Here is a 15,196-nt window from a genome sequence, read left to right on the forward strand (position 1 = left end):
TTTATTTTATAGCTTTATTTATCATGTCATTTAGCTCATGCATATACCATGATCCCTTTTGCGTTGCTTTACCGATTGATTTGTGATATTGATGCAAGTGTAGTGATAGAGTTAGAGTGATGATTGAGTCTTGTAGGTTGACATGCATGCTAGAAACACTTGTAATTTCACTAAGTCTTAGAGTATGCTTAAGGACTAGATGGTTGTCATGGTTTGATGGTTTTTGAGGTTAATCTATTGATTATGCTTAGAATTTATAATAGGCCCTTAATGATAAAAGGCATGAAAAGAAAAAAATTGGAGTAAAAATTGGAATTCATTGCTAATTGTGGCTAGGTGTCAAATGGCTAGTAGCCGGATCGTATTTTTATGCGAGTAGTCTAGGGTTGAGCAAGATGGAGCGAAACGCACTTGCTCAGAAATTTGAAAAAAAAAAGAAAAAAGGGAAAGAAAAAAAATAAAAATAAAAAGTTAATGCATAATTGATCACGAGTGGGCTCTTTGGTATTCGAGTTATTAAGTTATTAGGGGATTTTGTGCCTAGTGACCTAAGGCATTTATATTCTGGGATCCGCTAACCTAACGTTCGCTAAATGGATGCCATTGCATAAGTCTTTTGAGGACCTCACTCATTGCACGGAATAAAAGCATGATTCTGTAATAAGCTTGAGTGATCTTGAAGTGTTATAAGTCATTTTGTGCCTAGAATTTATTCTTCGTATAATCATGTGATTGCCTTGAGGATAATCGAGTTATGATAATTGATCTAGTTTCGAAGCATGTCTGTTAAGCATCCGCACACACCATGTTTCTAGTTATATATTAGTTTGCATGATTTGGTTGATCTTTATTCGCCTAATTGCATTTGTTAAGATGTCATGAGTTGGTTGGTTTAGTCATTGTGAGGGGGATCGCTACATTTCATGTAGATTGCATTCATGCATGTTTTTGTTTTGTTTTTGAGTCTGTGACGCTTGAGGACAAGCATCGATTTAAGTTTGGGGGTGTGATAAGTGGCATTTTATACCACTTAGAACGTCTTATAATGGCTTGAATTGATGTCTTAAAATCAGGTATTTTGTGTATTTGATGCGTTTTTCTAGTGTTTTTGTATTTCAGGGTATAACTTGCGTATGTAGGAAAAATTCATCAGAAATAAGCCTAGGGAAGTGTGTGGCATTGGTTGTGGAAAGTTGGGGGCAGAACGCAACAAAATCAGGAGCAGAATTCAGAATTTTCCAGAAGGTGTTTGGGCGCCCGCTCAGGATGCTTGGGCGCCCGCTCAGGAATCTGGGGCGGCCGCTCAGGGACGAAAATTTTAATATTGAATTTTATAATCCTTATTCTGATGGACTTCTGAGATGGCTGGTTCTTGTGGGCTTCTATATAAGTAGTTTTCAGAGATGTTTCATATAAGTGTGGTATCAAGCAAGGAGCAAGGAGAGAAGGAAGAAGACCGTTTTAGCACATCGCAATGAAGAAGAGGAAGCATATGTTTTCTTGTTATTCTTTTATTCGTTGTATCAGTGGATGCTAGTTTTTTTTACTTTGAACCTTATTACTCTTGTGACGTACTCTGGTTTTAATAAGTATTTTTATTAGTTTATATTATGTGTATTATCATGTTTTCATATGAACCCATGGTGACGATGAGTTCTATCATGGGCTAATCATGATCATGGGGTCATAATAGATTTAATATGGATTTATTTAGTTAGTTGTTTAATACCTTAGTGTGTGATGATTGTATGATATCTAGCATATGTTGTGCTTATTCGTCTTATGTGCGTCGCGAACATATAAGATAGTCTGTTAATCTCCTATAAAGCGACGGTGGATCTTGAGGTTTAGAACTTGCCATGTTAGCATAGGTTCATGTATGTGTATGCATGATTAGTGGGTAACTCTAACCGTTTTACTTGCCCTTTGTAATCATAAAGAACAACTTGTGCTTAAATCATTATGTTGTCAAATTCTGTAGACATATAGGGTCTCAACATATTTGATGCCTATTCAACTTCTATCTTGATTGTGGATGTTTGGTAGAATGGTATTAGTACAACGAAAGTTGGCTTTTATTAGTTTCGTATTGTTCGATTAATATCATCACCGTTACATGCTAAGGGTAATGACGATAACTATTGAATGAAGTAGTAATGAAGTTGTGATCTCATGTGTGTTTAATATGGTTAATTCAAGTGTCAATTAAGTGTTTAATTCTCGTAGTTAATTGTAGTTAATAATTAGTTAATCAGATATAAGTGTTATTGTCTTGACATTGAGAAGTAATCATATATTGGTGAGTAAGTGTTAATTGAACATAATTAGTCTGAGTCTTTGTGGGAACGAACTAGAATTTATTCTATATTACTTGCGAACGCGTATACTTGCGTGAATTATTAGCGCATGTTTTTGCCCTAACATCCGACGAACCTGAATCGTGGTCAAATCAGGATCGTTTGGATCGATTCAACCATCCATTTCATTCAAAATTTCCTTAGAAACACAACCACATCAACATCATAACCTAACAATCTCTACAACGATTTCTCCGACCAAAACATAATAATTTCCGGCCAAAAATCAAACTAACAATTTTGTACATGAAAAATTGCAAATAATATATCAAAATAATGCTCATAACTTGTATAATCTAACCCCTATCAGCAAAGTAACCTCAGACTCACGTAAGTTCAAAAACGAATTAAAATAAAATTACATAAACTAGAAACTAAGAACTAACACATAGAACATAACTTTGATGAATTAAATAGAATAAATCCATTGTAAACAAGTATATGAAATTATCCCAAGCATCAAATTTAACCCAGAACCCCACAATCAAAAACCCCCAATTAAGTTCATAAAGCCTAAAATTCGAATTGAAAATCTAAACAACAAAACCTGAAATTGATGATACGAATAGAAAGTTATTAGCTAATTATTTATGTTTTCGTTATGTCGACCAGAAGCCGGCCTTTCTTCTGACAGTAGTCATTTTAGTTCGAAGATATTTCCTTCGAATATTATACGATTGTATATTATTCCTTTCTTGATTATCATATGTTGAGGTATTTAATCTTATTAAATACCAGAACGAGGATAACAAATAATTTTTTCATAAACTAAACTCGTAAGGATGGTGTGTTTGTAATTTCATTATCAATCTATTCTTCGAAACGTTTTGGGAATAATGAAAGATTTAAGATGGATTTTGGTAAATAGAGATTAAACGATAACAATTAATTATTTTATTATTATATAAAAATCCTTTGAAAGATCAATTAATTATTTAAGTAAAATTATTTTCTGTAATTTAATTATTTTGAAATATTGGTTAAGGAATCTTAATTGATATTCAAATAAAGACTGAATTCTAAAAGTATCTTTTTAAATCAGAGAGTAAGAGATTATTAAATAACTTAGCAATTGTTAAGGCTTCCTGGTCAAATTGAGAATATTTTTTGATTAATAATATTCCTTAATGGATAACAATTAATGCGATGACTGTTGAGATAAATAACAGTAATAATGAGAATAAAGAGATAAGAATGATGTGATGGATATAGAAATGATTGAGAGGTAATTTTGGAATTTGAAACATGGAATGTTATGAATGGATTAAAATGAAAAGTAAAGATTTTTGATAATTCATGGGACTCTGTTAGTGCGGGGATCATTGTACATGATGCACTAGCAGATGCGGCCGAATTGGTTAGCGTACTATTAAAACTAGATTACGGTCGACATGAACATCGGTAACGTGGATTGAGAATATCAGAAATGCAGCACTTCTACGTAAGCGGTCGTGTCTAGTCGGTCCACCCATTTTATTTCTGGCCCAGGTGCCACCAAAGGATGTGACAATTTTGAAAAGTGATCTTGTCCATCATAAGGGCAAGTATGAAAAGTGTTCTTGTAATATCCCATATTTTCAAATCTTATTATTATAATTATCTAGAATTGTTTATGTGATTTTATGTGAATTTTGGTGAATTATCTGATAATTGGAATTGATGTTTGGGTGTTTATATGTGACATTATTTGAATATTTGAATTTTTATATGTTCAGAATAAAATATAGATAATTGTGATATTTTTCTGGTAATTTTTGGACTGTTATATGATTTTATATTGATTTATGAATTATTAATTATTTTCTGAATAATTACCAAAATTATTTTATAAAGCCGGGAATCGTCCGACTTCAACCGTTTTTGCGTTTTTATAACCTGAAACTCTTCCGAAAACTCCTTCCTAACCTAATCTGGTAATTCCGGACATTTTCCGTGTTTTGACTTTTTCAATCCGGATTACGGTTTGACCCGTGTGCGGCCGACGTAAAATTTTCGATACGATAGTTATTTCGGTAATCAATAAAACCCGTATTCTCGAGAGACGGGATATTTTTACATTATTTTCGTATAAGGTATTTTATAAGAAGCCCAGTTTTGAGAATTATCCAAATCTGATATTAAATTGTATCGTATTAATAATTACTTAGTGGCTAAGTAACCTATTTTTGAATCCTATATGATCCAATAGGATACGTGTTACGTGTTTAAAATGTATTTATATGAATCGATCCGCAAATTATACGCGTGGTTACTTACGTTACTCGTTTTATGTGAGTCTGGTTGTATTTTATGGGTATTCGGGATTTTCTGTTAATTTAAAAATCGTCTCTGTGTTTTAAAAATTAATGAACCAGGACCCCACCGGGACGTCAAACCCTACAAAATTTGTGTTTTTATTTTTATAAAATCAATCGTATTTCAAATACCCAGTATTTCTATAATTTTGAAATATTCGCAATTTTTGGGAAATTTTGATACGAATTTTACATCTTACTGTTTTTAAAATTATTCCCCGTAATTATAATTTTGGGACTTAATTATTTTAATTAGGGAATAAAAACACCCTAAATTGATTTTGCGGTATTTATTTTTCAGAAAATATAAATAGCCCATTTATTCTTTTATTTTATTTTTATTTTTATTAAAAACAAAAATCAAGAACTTGTTCTTGGAGGTTTCAATCCATTCTTGATCTTAATCTTGCGATATCTGGAGATCCGTTGCTCCGTTTTTGACGATCTAGTAGTCGAATCGAAGCTCTCTTCGAGCCCGTTATTTTGATACCAGAATCATCAACTCAGGTGGAGTAATGCTCAAAAAACGTAGTTCATCATTTTAGTACGAATTGGGTTCTTGATTTTCAGGAGTTTTTGGTTGTTTTTGATGTTAGGATTAGCTTTAACATGTTATTTAGAGTCGATTCATACCATTTTTGTGTTCGTTCTATTGCCGGAGGGCTATAGTCGAGTTTTTGGTTTTGTTAGTTTGTATTTTTCAATATTTTGGGTTATACGTTAATTGGTTGTTGATTGTGATGATATGATTAGATTGTATGTGTTTCTAGCATCATTTTGATATATAGTACGTCGATTATGGTTGAGAAACGAAGTAAATCGATTTTTGGACGGAAAGTTTGTTGTTCTTGATGGTTTTGATCAATTTTTGTGTGGGTTTGATTGTTTGATGTTGTAGTTGCTTCCATTCAATTTCTGGAATGATTTTGGTCGAGTTTGGTGTGAAAAACAGAAGTTTTCGTGATATTTTGGTGGGATTCGGGGGTTCGTCGGAGGTGTTGAAGCTTGCCGGATTCCGGAAAATTCCGGCGAGTTCTTCAAGCTTCCCGGCTGTGTTCTTGTGCTTTGCTGATGTTTGATCCATCTAAGAAGATGACCCCTTTCCAAAACATGTTTCTGGGAATTATTTTCAGAAAATAATTCAAAATTCATTTGAAATTCCAAAAATTGTTTTTAAATTCAAAAATTAATTTAGTTAATTATTTTAAATAGTTAACTGAATTATTTTAATTCCAAAAATTATTTTCTTTTATTATTTTCAAAAAAATTCAAATTTGATTTAATTATTTATAATTTATTTTAGTTAATTATTTATGGATTTGATTGATTGATTAATTCATTTAATCAATTAATTTTATTTATAAATGGTTAAATAAAATATAATTATTTATAATTAAGCCAAATAATTCCTAATAATTATTTTGGGCTTTTAAAAATATCTATAGAGTATTAAATATTCAATTAATACTATTATTAATTGAATTATTCGTATTTTATTCGTAGAAAATCAACCGTTCGTCCGTTTAATACGAAACGAACGCGTATAGACTCAGAAAAATATTCTTCTTTCAATAAAAATACTTTCAAGACCCAAATCCTTTTGTTTCGAAAGGTCACTTGCTTTACGAATGATTCTGAGTCGTTAATTCATCGATAAATCATATTTTTGACCTGATTTCAGTTTTAAACGTACCGAGTCGACCCTTTTGATGAACTGAGTCCTGTGTTATATGAATTATGTGATACATGAGTTATGTGCTTATGTGCTATGTGAATTACGTGCGTACGTGGGTTAAGAGTCTTATGTTTGACTGTTTTCCTTGTGTGTGGGCTATCGTATGGGTAAACGATAGGCTATTGACGCGTAGTTCATCGAGTGGTTATCGATTAGACAATTAAAGTTCTATATTTTAATTATAGATGCGGATCATTCGAGTTGATCAAGACAAGATGTTGGATAAAGAGTGAGATGGAATGGAAGTGGATATCTGGCTTCTAGCAATCGCAGGAGCAGCATATCAGTAAGGTGTTGAAAAGCAGGACGGAGATGTCTTGAGACAGAATGTCTGAATAGATGCGTCTTTGCGAGTGTGACTAACTACTAAAACCCAAAGGCAAGTACCCTAACCTCACTTATCATTCAAGTGACGTTTAATTCGATTCATATTATGCAAGTATCCCTATCATCACTTATTGTTCAAGTGATATTTATTTTAAATCTTATCATGCAAGTATTGCTTTTCCTATTCTCAGTTTAGAATCGATAAATGTTTTACATATCGCTGAATTATCATGCAAATATTCTTCTGCTATTCTATGTTCAGAATAGCTAAGTGATTTTACTTATCAACTTATTGGATTTACAAATGTTTTGGATTTTGAGAAAGATGACGTTGTTTTGGTTTTTCTGCCCAAGTAAATGGGGGAATAAAAGTTTTTAAGGGTCTCGAGTATTATGACCCCTCTCAATAAAATGTTTTTAAGATTGGATGGTTGCGTAAGAGGCCGTGGCGGCGGTCCTGTGTGAGCTATGTGTTATACAGGATATAACACCTTGCTAGGCCGATATGTGCCTTGGGTGCCCCTTTGTTTAGTTGGATATGCTTCGGCATACCGGTGTTGCTCCGCGGCTGATCACCGGAGGCAACACACCGTCGTTCGAGGATTCCAATCTAAATTATAAAATTGTTTTGATATTCATAGAATAAATGATTTATCAACTATTTCTGTTTTGGATTAACGGTAAAATGCAGTTTTGATTCAAATTCTGATTTATGCTGATACTTATGTTGTTGTTAAATATCAAATGTGGTATTAGTACAGATGATTGGGGTTGACTTCAGTATGGAATGTTGTTAGCATCAAAGTTTGTATTGATATCTAATTTGATATGACAACAAAATAAGTATTAATCTCAAGAGTTCGGTTTTGAGTAAAGTTTATGATTCAATCCATAATCATTGTTTCATGTTATTGTGGTTTACGATATTTCCGTAAACACTATTTTAGGAGTTTTATTCTCGTTATGATTCAAAGTATTGCTGAAGCACGTCGCTGGAAAATATAAAAAGGGTTTTTGAATACAATTAAGGAATCAATTCTGGGGTTCCACTACTATAATTTTATGATTCAGCAATTATGATTTTTAAATGTTCTGCGCTGATGCAGATGTCGGTTTTATATCAAAACGACCCTATATATGTTATAATTAACTTGCTGAGCATTTCTTTCGCTCATACTTGCCTGTTTTCAAATTTAACCTCCAGTGAGGATTAGCTTGCGCTGTTTAGCTGCGTAATTCGAGGAAGCAAAGAAGAAGCTTTTGGAAGGTGGTTGGTCCAGGGTTTACGGACTAGTGTAAGTTTTATTGTATAAAGTTGTTTATATTATATTATATATAGTTGTATATTTTATTTGGGCCTAGTATACTTCATTTCGAAGTTATACTAGTGGGTTTAGTTTTGAGTTGGAATTTATTGAAAAGAGTTTTAAAAGAAAGTGAAAAATTTATTTGTGGAATTTGGATATCTTGTTTCTAGAACTGTAACCTTAAAAGATCTTGGATTAGTTTGGGGTCATTTATGATAAATATCTTCCGCTGGCATTTAATTTTGATTAAACAGGTTATTTTGGATTGAGGTTTCAGAGTGACGACCAAATCTTCTGACCCCGGATTTGGGGGCGTTACAGGTTGGTATCAGAGCTGAGGTTATAGTAAACTAGAAACGAGAGTGTGTAGGAGTGTGTATAGCTATGTGAGGACGTTTGAGCTCATATCGAGTTCCTGTTGGACTATCGGATATAGTACCAACGAGTAAGTTAAGATAAGGCGTATTCGTTTGAGATGGTTGTGCTGAGCTAGATGGAACTCCTGGCAGTTGCAAAACTTCTATTGTGGAATCTTTCGAGACTACGATTTGACGACGATGAAGATTATCGATATCCTTAAAACATGAAGAAGTGTCTAGAATCGGACGACGAGTCAAAAGGATAGTTCAAATTGAAGATAAATATTAAGACTTTGGCAATACCTTCTCTTTCTATAATTTCTTTTGGCTTCTCTCAGAAAGGGATATCTGTTAGAGGATATATTCCCTAACACTCATTTTCAATCATAACTGTGTTTTAAATGTGCCAGAGGTTGTCATGAAGCCTATTGTTCAGGTTTTGATAGCTCTGTCAAGTTGTGATATTGAACTTCCACTTTTCTTATCTGGTGGATAGTTTCTTGGTGATGTGACACCACTTGCTCATTTGGTGTCAAAATTTTTGTTCTCTGGATTTCATTTTCTTCAGAAATATCAGCTTTGAAATCTTTCCACTTTTATTCATTTGATTTTGGATTCTTTTGATATTCTTTTATTTTGACTGAGATGAACAACTCTAACTATAGGGGACACAAGGTATACATGTCTGTGTGATAGGAGTTGGATGGGACGCCATCACTTGTGTGTGTTGTGAATACATGAAGGTTAACAACCTTTAGTAGTGTCTTAATTTGGACACGCAATACCAAGTTCGTTTGATCATATTGATCTCTCAGTACTTTTTCTCAAATTCAGATTTTGGTTCCGTCATGGTGTCAAAGTCTCTTCTTTTTAAAATTCTATGATTTTATCATTCCAAATATTCGAAGGTATGCCAATCAAGTTAAGTTGAGTATCCTGTTCAAGTCAAAGTAAGGCGATGTGATGAAATTACGAAGGACGACAGTGGACTGCAATGCGATTAAAATATGAGTGGCATATACCGAAGTCAATCTGTTTCTTTATTTCTCTCTTTATCTATCTTTATTTTCTTCTCTCTATCTTTCTTTCTATTCTTCTTTCTCGCGATCAGTAAAAAGTGATTCTATTGAAGAATTGGTCAAAAAAAAAAGGTGAATGGAACAGTGGTGCACGGTGAAGCTCCTATAAAAGTTTTATTATACAAGGAATACAAGATTTATTTGAGATTATGGAAAATTGAGGTTATTTGGAAATGAAAAGTTGGCTAGAAGATCCCTAGTGCTCTCTTCTGCTGATTCCGAGGACGGAATCCTTATAAGGGGGTAGATTGTAATATCCCATATTTTCAAATCTTATTATTATAATTATCTAGAATTGTTTATGTGATTTTATGTGAATTTTGGTGAATTATCTGATAAATGGAATTGATGTTTGGGTGTTTATATGTGACATTATTTGAATATTTGAATTTTTATATGTTCAGAATAAAATATAGATAATTGTGATATTTTTCTGGTAATTTTTGGACTGTTATATGATTTTATATTAATTTATGAATTATTAATTATTTTCTGAATAATTACCAAAATTATTTTATAAAGCTGGGAATCGTCCGACTTCAACCATTTTTGCGTTTTTATAACCCGAAACTCTTCCGAAAACTCCTTCCTAGCCTAATCTGGTAATTCCGGACATTTTCCGTGTTTTGACTTTTTCAATCCGGATTACGGTTTGACCCGTGTGCGGCCGACGCAAAATTTTCGATACGATAGTTATTTCGGTAATCAATAAAACCCGTATTCTCGAGAGACGGGATATTTTTACATTATTTTCGTATAAGGTATTTTATAAGAAGCCCAGTTTTGAGAATTATCCAAATCTGATATTAAATTGTATCGTATTAATAATTACTTAGTGGCTAAGTAACCTATTTTTGAATCCTTTATGATCCAATAGGATACGTGTTACGTGTTTAAAATGTATTTATATGAATCGATCCGCAAATTATACGCGTAGTTACTTACGTTACTCGTTTTATGTGAGTCTGGTTGTATTTTATGGGTATTCGGGGTTTTCTGTTAATTTAGGAATCGTCTCTGTGTTTTAAAAATTAATGAACCAGGACCCCACCGGGACGTCAAACCCTACAAAATTTGTGTTTTTATTTTTATAAAATCAATCGTATTTCAAATACCCAGTATTTCTACAATTTTGAAATATTCGCAATTTTTGGGAAATTTTGATACGAATTTTACATCTTACTGTTTTTAAAATTATTCCCCGTAATTATAATTTTGGGACTTAATTATTTTAATTAGGGAATAAAAACACCCTAAATTGATTATGGGGTATTTATTTTTCAGAAAATATAAATAGCCCATTTATTCTTTTATTTCATTTTTATTTTTATTAAAAACAAAAATCAAGAACTTGTTCTTGGAGGTTTCAATCCATTCTTGATCTTAATCTTGCGATATCTGGAGATCCATTGCTCCGTTTTTGACGATCTAGTAGTCGAATCGAAGCTCTCTTCGAGCCCGTTATTTTGATACCAGAATCATCAACTCAGGTGGAGTAATGCTCAAAAAACGTAGTTCATCATTTTAGTACGAATTGGGTTCTTGATTTTCAGGAGTTTTTGGTTGTTTTTGATGTTAGGATTAGCTTTAACATGTTATTTAGAGTCGATTCATACCATTTTTGTGTTCGTTCTATTGCCGGAGGGCTATAGTCGAGTTTTTGGTTTTGTTAGTTTGTATTTTTCAATATTTTGGGTTATACGTTAATTGGTTGTTGATTGTGATGATATGATTAGATTGTACGTGTTTCTAGCATCGTTTTGATATATAGTACGTCGATTATGGTTGAGAAACGAAGTAAATCGATTTTTGGACGGAAAGTTTGTTGTTCTTGATGGTTTTGATCAATTTTTGTGTGGGTTTGATTGTTTGATGTTGTAGTTGCTTCCATTCAATTTCTGGAATGATTTTGGTCGAGTTTGGTGTGAAAAACAGAAGTTTTCGTGATGTTTTGGTGGGATTCGGGGGTTCGTCGGAGGTGTTGAAGCTTGCCAGATTCCGGAAAATTCCGGCGAGTTCTTCAAGCTTCCCGGCTGTGTTCTTGTGCTTTGCTGATGTTTGATCCATCTAAGAAGATGACCCCTTTCCAAAACATGTTTCTGGGAATTATTTTCAGAAAATAATTCAAAATTCATTTGAAATTCCAAAAATTGTTTTTAAATTCAAAAATTAATTTAGTTAATTATTTTAAATAGTTAACTGAATTATTTTAATTCCAAAAATTATTTTCTTTTATTATTTTCAAAAAAATTCAAATTTGATTTAATTATTTATAATTTATTTTAGTTAATTATTTATGGATTTGATTGATTGATTAATTCATTTAATCAATTAATTTTATTTATAAATGGTTAAATAAAATATAATTATTTATAATTAAGCCAAATAATTCCTAATAATTATTTTGGGCTTTTAAAAATATCTATAGAGTATTAAATATTCAATTAATACTATTATTAATTGAATTATTCGAATGTTATTCGTAGAAAATCAACCGTTCGTCCGTTTAATACGAAACGAACGCGTATAGACTCAGAAAAATATTCTGCTTTCAATAAAAATACTTTCAAGACCCAAATCCTTTTGTTTCGAAAGGTCACTTGCTTTACGAATGTTTCTGAGTCGTTAATTCATCGATAAATCATATTTTTGACCTGATTTCAGTTTTAAACGTACCGAGTCGACCCTTTTGATGAACTGAGTCCTGTGTTATATGAATTATGTGATACATGAGTTATGTGCTTATGTGCTATGTGAATTACGTGCGTACGTGGGTTAAGAGTCTTATGTTTGACTATTTTCCTTGTGTGTGGGCTATCGTATGGGTAAACGATAGGCTTTTGACGCGTAGTTCGTCGAGTGGTTATCGATTAGACAATTAAAGTTCTATATTTTAATTATAGATGCGGATCATTCGAGTTGATCAAGACAAGATGTGGGATAAAGAGTGAGATGGAATGGAAGTGGATATCTAGCTTCTAGCAATCGCAGGAGCAGCATATCAGTAAGGTGTTGAAAAGCAGGACGGAGATGTCTTGAGACAGAATGTCCGAATAGATGCGTCTTTGCGAGTGTGACTAACTACTAAAACCCAAAGGCAAGTACCCTAACCTCACTTATCATTCAAGTGACGTTTAATTCGATTCATATTATGCAAGTATCCCTATCATCACTTATTGTTCAAGTGATATTTATTTTAAATCTTATCATGCAAGTATTGCTTTTCCTATTCTCAGTTTAGAATCGATAAATGTTTTACATATCGCTGAATTATCATGCAAATATTCTTCTGCTATTCTATGTTCAGAATAGCTAAGTGATTTTACTTATCAACTTATTGGATTTACAAATGTTTTGGATTTTGAGAAAGATGATGTTGTTTTGTTTTTTTTGCCCAATTAAATGGGGGAATAAAAGTTTTAAGGGTGTCGAGTATTATGACCCCTCTCAATAAAATGTTTTTAAGATTGGATGGTTGCGTAAGAGGTCGTGGCGGCGGTCCTGTGTGAGCTATGTGTTATACAGGATATAACACCTTGCTAGGCCGATATGTGCCTTGGGTGCCCCTTTGTTTAGTTGGATATGCTTCGGCATACCGGTGTTGCTCTGCGGCTGATCACCGGAGGCAACACACCGTCGTTCGAGGATTCCAATCTAAATTATGAAATTGTTTTGATATTCATAGAATAAATGATTTATCAACTGTTTCGGTTTTGGATTAACGGTAAAATGCAGTTTTGATTCAAATTCTGATTTATGCTGATACTTATGTTATTGTTAAATATCAAATGTGGTATTAGTACAGATGATTGGGGTTGACTTCAGTATGGAATGTTGTTAGCATCAAAGTTTGTATTGATATCTAATTTGATATGACAACAAAATAAGTATTAATCTCAAGAGTTCGGTTTTGAGTAAAGTTTATGATTCAATCCATAATCATTGTTTCATGTTATTGTGGTTTACGATATTTCCGTAAACACTGTTTTATGAGTTTTATTCTCGTTATGATTCAAAGTATTGCTGAAGCACATCGCTGGAAAATATAAAAAGGGTTTTTGAATACAATTAAGGAATCAATTATGGGGTTCCACTACTATAATTTTATGATTCAGCAATTATGATTTTTAAATGTTCTGCGCTGATGCAGATGTCGGTTTTATATCAAAACGACCCCATATATGTTATAATTAACTTGCTGAGCATTTCTTTCGCTCATACTTGCCTGTTTTCAAATTTAACCTCCAGTGAGGATTAGCTTGCGCTGTTTAGCTGCGTAATTCGAGGAAGCAAAGAAGAAGCTTTTGGAAGGTGGTTGGTCGAGGGTTTACGGACTAGTGTAAGTTTTATTGTATAAAGTTGTTTATATTATATTATATATAGTTGTATATTTTATTTGGGCCTAGTATACTTCATTTCGAAGTTATACTAGTGGGTTTAGTTTTGAGTTGGAATTTATTGAAAAGAGTTTTAAAAGAAAGTGAAAAATTTATTTGTGGAATTTGGATATCTTGTTTCTAGAACTGTAACCTTAAAAGATCTTGGATTAGTTTGGGGTCATTTATGATAAATATCTTCCGCTGGCATTTAATTTTGATTAAACAGGTTATTTTGGATTGAGGTTTCATAGTGACGACCAAATCTTCTGACCCCGGATTTGGGGGCGTTACAGTTCTTGTCCTGGTCAAGTACGAAAAGTGTTCTTTTCCATCTACTAGTAGTAAAAAGGTTCCTCGGAAGGACATGATTGAAACGACCGATCATCGTTTAATCATATCCAGTTGCTCTAAAGTCCCAGTCCCTCGGAAAATAAATGTTTAAAATGTTATAAATTGAATTGTCGTAGATAAATGCTGATAATAAATAGAATAAATAGATTGTCTTATATTTAACCACATATTTGATTGTCAAGGTTGTTTGGTAATGGAACATCTTAAAACTGAAGTTGATTGTTGAAAGAGGGAATGAGTAATTGTTGTTATTAAATTTATATTACAGCTAAGTGCTGGAAAATTTATATTAATGATCGATTGAATGAAAAGTATATCCTATAGTAACTTGAACTATTAGAGAATTATAAAATGGTTTGAGGTTTCTAAAAGATGTTGAGATTTTGGAACAATATAAAGAGTATAGAGGTTTGATTCTTTTCCATATTATGCCTATTGAAGTATATTCTATTTTTATAAGTTGATAGTTATTGGTAGAACTTGCTGGGCATTTTTTGCTCATTCTTGTTATTTCATCTTCCAACCCCACAGATAGCAATGTGACCATACCATCGACAAATAGCATGGAAGTCAGTGATATCTTTTAGTCCATATGACTGGCTTGAGGTGAAGGATTAAGCTGGTAGGTGACTAGTTATCCTAGCATGTTTTGTATAGTTAAATTACGTAAATTATTATAACCCCTAGGTTAACTCTATATTTGACTGTTGATTATACTTCATATAGAAGTAATAACCAGTAGTATATCTAAAAGAGATATTTAGAAGAATGTAATAATTATTGAATCACTGTATTTTTTATGATTCAATATTGTATCGATGCGTTCTATGAGACTATAACCTGTTTGTGTGAAAGGTAGGGGTCGAGATATGAGTAATTGTGTTGATGAGAAGTATAAAGAAAATGTTTTGAAAAAAGGATTTATAAAGTTGATCGTGACAGCCCAGATTCCTGACCCCGGACTTGGGGGTGTTACAATGTAGGACTTTACTTATTTGTAGCAATCAA

This window comes from Apium graveolens, chromosome 4 (genome assembly GCF_009905375.1).
Source record: "Apium graveolens cultivar Ventura chromosome 4, ASM990537v1, whole genome shotgun sequence".
In the NCBI taxonomy this organism is placed as follows: Eukaryota; Viridiplantae; Streptophyta; class Magnoliopsida; order Apiales; family Apiaceae; genus Apium; species Apium graveolens.